Here is a 5,854-nt window from a genome sequence, read left to right as displayed (position 1 = left end):
ATGTCATAATCTGTACCTATATACATAATATTATCTTCAATTTTATTATATAGTATAAAAAAATCAATTGATGTTATATTATACAACGAGTGGTAATCATTTAATAAATAGGTTCTATTTGTTCAAAATATTTTCCAGATAATTCATTTATGACTATTTATAATAATAAATAATTATTATATTAGCTGTTTTATTATAGGTAAACTATTTTAGTTAATGCAATAATTAAACTAAAAAAAAAAAAAAATTTATAATAATACAATTAACAACTAAACATCTATACCTAATTATTACTATACGTTATTAAAATAATTACTAATTGTTTTTAATAAACTACACTTTTGATTGAAAATGGAAAATATTTATTCCACTATTAGTTTACTATATGCAGTTATAAATAATGGTCATTTTTAAAATCTAGTCTTGTTTGTTCACTTTCTTGAACTATTTACCCAGGGTCGTTGAGTGAAAATTAAGCAACGTAAATATTACTGATTTAACTCGTTTTCGTAATACCTACTCTTTCTGAAACTGTCTTATTAATAGTTTTCGTGATCTATTAAGTGAACAAGCTTTTCAACTATTCTTAAAGTTGTTTCCAATGACATGTAATGCAACACTTAGGTACAAATAATACATTCATGCACAAAAGTAATAAAACATTAATTTTGCAATACTTTCAGTTGCCATACAACCGTTTTAACGATTTTCGAATTTCTTCAATAGTCATTTTATTGACATAAGATGACCTAAATATTGTATAAAATGTATGATTAATGATTATTAATAATTTGCAAAATAACCATTAATTTTAATTCCACGTACCTACGATCTATTTGAACTTCGACACCTAGGTCTAGATTTATGATATTACATTGTATTATATTACTTATAAATACTTAGATATTATAAATTTAACTATTTTATCCAATAATCTTTTAAATATTGAAAATATTTGATGCCCCTATTAATTTTATTATTCCCATACAACAAATAGTAATGCTATTTGTATTTATTTTAATACATTCATTAACTGAAGGTGCGTAAAATGTTTACTAGTGTTAAGAATTTAACGCTTTTTTGATACCTAAAATTTTAAATAAAGTAGCATTCAAAATAAAATTCAATATTGTGATTATACAATTATTAAAAACTTTATAACACATTTTGTCTTCAATAATACATATATCTGTTGGCATAAAATTAAAGTATTTATGATACCTAAATCCTAATATTATAACATATTACAAACATTTTACTATTTTAGTTATATTCTTCTTGGATAATAAATATTAAATATATGATTCATAATAATTCAATTACGAATTTAATACCTAGTTTATTGTTTGATTAAAATCGAGTACATATTCAAATAACAATAAATTGGCAAGTCAAGAGCATTTTATTATCGTATGTACATCATTTACGCAGAAAAATAATCAGCACATGTATTAGATAATAAAAAAGAATAATTAAACATGAGTAAATACTATCAAGTGGAATAATTCCATACTTTATTATTTTTTTATTAATTTTTTTTTTTTTTGCAAATCTACATTTATTAATTTATTATTATGTTATCTTATTACTGGCTATATAAATATTAATATAATAAATACTCATTTCATTAATAAATTTAGAACAAAAGAAAAAATATCTATTAATATTCATTTTATGCACATATTAATAATAATTAATATAATATAATATTCTATTAGGTACATATACATAAAATAGAGAGAGAAACAGAGATGTGTATAGAGATAAAGTTGTTTAATTTTTTCATACCTGTACTAATTATGCATTTATATTATAAAATTATTATATACAATTTGGCTATCGTGAAAAAGTATTAATTATTTATAGCTTAAATATGTTTAGAAGATGAAAATTATTTATTTTTACGACTCTAATAAGTGTGACCATAGTAAACACTAAAAAGTACAGAGTACTTATTAATATATACTATTTATATTTTAGTTTTTTTAATAAAACCATTAGACGTATATATTTTAGATTCTGAACAAAGCAATGAATTTATTGATCTTACAATGATGTGTGTTTTTATTTTCTATATTTTTGCCTGAAAATACTTTTTTTTTTTTGATAGAAAAAATGCTCTAATTGTGTGAAAGTTTCTTGTAGAAAACTGAATAACCTAACCTTGGTAAAATTGAAAATTTTTAATATTTTTTAAAATAACCATCGGAAAACCCCCCCGAAAAATACGAATATTTAAATGTACTTCCAAAAAGTGAGAACATCTTCGTGCAGAATCGTTTTTCATCATATTCAATGTTTTATCATTAAATTAAAATTTTTGCATCCATTACAGTTCCTAATTAATATTGAGCTACACATTATTCTTATTACTGTATTACTGTATAACAAAACTGTTACCTTTCCCCCCTTTTTTTTTTTGAATAAAAAATCAAATAAATGTTATACCTACTATATTTTTATTAATTTTCATGGTTTATAAAAAAATAATTAATTCATACAATATCTAACTGTTAGGTTAGTTGTCAAAATTAAATCTTATACTTATTCACCTAGGATAAACTACTTATTTTAGACGTGAATAAAATTATCTAAATGCTAAAATACACAATGAAGTTATAGTTATTTATATTTAATACATTTTAGATTTCCTCCTATATAAATGTACGTCCAATTATTGTATTCAATTATTAATAAAAATGTTTTGAAAATTTACATTAATTACACCTTAAATAAAATTAATAGAAAACAGTGTGATAATAATATACCTATTTGAACATATAAATAAAATAGTTTCAGAATGAAAATATAAATGGACTGATGAGCTTGGAGTTATATTGTTTTAGATTATTATTTTAAAATAATAGCATAGAATATTAAAATATATCTATCAATCAGAAAAATGCTTAATCAAATTAATATATTCTATTAATAAACAAAAATTCATACATGTGCTGAAATATTGAAAATTTGATGTAATACTTAATACTAAATAAGTATAAATATGTATATATGTATATCTATGATATAAATTGAAGTATTTAATAATTTAATTTTTTATCAATTTAAACTATAAATAAATAATGCATAATACTTACTACTATTTTGTATGACATATCTGCGGACAGTGATCAATTATTCGTTTTTTGAAAGAAATAAAACTCAACCTCTTCTTAGTCAAATGGCTGGTGAAGAAAGAAGTTACGATGAAATTACTATCACTGCTTTTATAGGTTTCCAAACTACAAATAAGTTATATGTGACACACACACACACATATATATATTACCACTAAAAACAAGATGACCTTGCTGACTTTAACTACCAGGTAAATTTTATAAATCTTTCATTTGTCCTCTTTCTTTATTACTCATTTCATGTATGTGCCACAATTTGTTAATTCATTAGTAACAGTAAGTAAAAGAAATTTAATTAATGCAGAAAATTGGCAAAGAGAATTTAAAGTAATATATTGAAGACAATATTTATAAAATAACTATAAACTATAAGTTTAGTCAATAATATCACAACAATTTTAATTTATTAAATATATATATGGATATAAAATATATACACATTACATATTATATGTATTTCATGAATGGGTATTGAGAACATATTTGATGTTCTTATAGTTGGAAAATAATGGAATACAGTTTAAATTAGATGGTAAAATAATAAATTAAATCAACAACTCACAATTATTAAATAAGACAAAATTTATTTCTTTTAACTAAGTATGAACAGTCTAACGTTTAAGAGATGTAGACTTTAAATATTAATAAATGATAATAAACATCCGGCGTTCTGTAAACATATACAACCATCAATGATGAAAATATGTACATAAGCCGTGGACACTGGACACCTCGAGTTGTTAAATATTATATTATTTTAAACACAACATCGTAACTACTAATGACGTATTTCGTATGTTAAATGTTGTAATAATTATACTTGAAATTTCAGATAGGATGATACAACCTGTTTTTTTTTTATAATATACAAATCAAATACACTTTTTTCTTCGAAGCCGGCTTCTTTGAGTTTCGAGGCTATAATATCCATTAGTGTTTTTGAGTTCAAACACGTTTGTGAAATGTTGATTTTTGATAAACTCAATTCTTTACTTTAATAGCAGCTGGTTAAAAATCAAAAACTAAATCTAGTGATTGTCTATTTTTTTTATTAGTCTTATTGATTTTGAAAATAGTTGTAATGAGTTAAACATTATTATAATTTTTATCTATAGCTGATATATTTTAATATTTATATTATAACATATCCAAATATTATCTAGACTTATAGGTATACATGTTTCTGAGTATTATACATCTAAAACTTAAATTGCCTATAGTATATTTATCCATGTAATATCATTATTTATTATTGACTATATTTTGTGTGTTTTACAACTAATCAAAATATTGAAAATATGAATATTTATTAAAAATAATAGGTATCAAATCAATTTCATTAACTTACCAAATCCATTATTTAGTTTAATACAACGATTACAAAATAAGTCATAATAGACTTATTTATTTTAAATTAACATACTTACAGGCTATTTGACTTATAAAATAGAATTGAAGATTGTACATTAGGTATTGTACCAACATTAAATGACTTTCAAATTGTAAATGAATAATAAAAACATAATAATTAACTAGATATATATTTTTTATCACAATAGTCACTTTAATAAATAATATAATAATTATAATTTCAAAAGTGTTTATTAATAATAAACCGATAAGTTAAGATAATTAAATTCTTATATCATACTATGTTCTTAATACTAAAACAATCAAATGATATAATTGTTATGTTTAAACATAAGTATAAAATCTATCTATTATATATAATATTATTATACAAACCGGTAATACCTATCTAATTACTTAAGAAAAACACTATACTGTTGAAATTATTATTATCAGACGCATGAATAATATTTAATCTGGACACTGGATAATAAAACAATAAAACAAAATAAAATATTTATATTTTAATTTTTCTAAATTAGAAGACTTAATTTTTTCCCAAATTTTATCAATATATTTATTAATATTTATACGGTAAATAGGTATTCATTTTAATTTTAATTTCATTTAACTATTTTAATTCTATACAAATATATGATTATATTAAGTGTTTTATAAATTGATGTAATGTAATATTTGAACTTTCAAATAATTAATTTGTAGGTACATTAATATTTTGTGATATGTGAATTTTATTGAGTTTTAATTTTTTAAACGTTAGTGAGTACCTTTACTTTTTTAAATTGTTATTATTATTTTACTGAAGAACTATAAGCATTATATAGTAGAAAATAATTATTTAGCAGGGACCAAGGATACCTATAGGTACATATTTTTATGGAGTATTAATATTATATATTAAGCAGTTCTAGATTATAGAATAAGTGTTATTTATAAATATTGCATATTTTTAATAAATTAACTTTTGTTTTATAATATTTTTCAAATGTATAATAATAGAATTACATAAATACATCATGATAGGTTCAAAATTAATAATATATAGGTAGTACAATTGACAAAATAAATTTATAAGTATTGATTGTTACATCCATATTCAAGTATAATGACAGTCAACAGACTTAGAAATGTAAAAAGGAGCAACATAAACATTATAATATCCTAATTAAAATAATTAAAAAAAAATTATCGAAAGAACATAGTTGGCTACATAAAATGTTATACAATTATTAATTTCTCTTAACCGTTAGTACATTCATTACTTAAATTAATAACACTTGAATTAAAATCTATTTACGTGGATTTTACTGTTAATGTTGAAATGATTTTTCACTCAATTTTTTATA

Source organism: Melanaphis sacchari, unplaced genomic scaffold, assembly GCF_002803265.2.
Source record: "Melanaphis sacchari strain LSU unplaced genomic scaffold, SCAv2.0 Contig80_pilon_pilon, whole genome shotgun sequence".
Classification (NCBI taxonomy): Eukaryota; Metazoa; Arthropoda; class Insecta; order Hemiptera; family Aphididae; genus Melanaphis; species Melanaphis sacchari.
The sequence above is the reverse complement of the archived record's forward strand: the minus strand, read 5'-3'. Positions refer to the sequence as shown.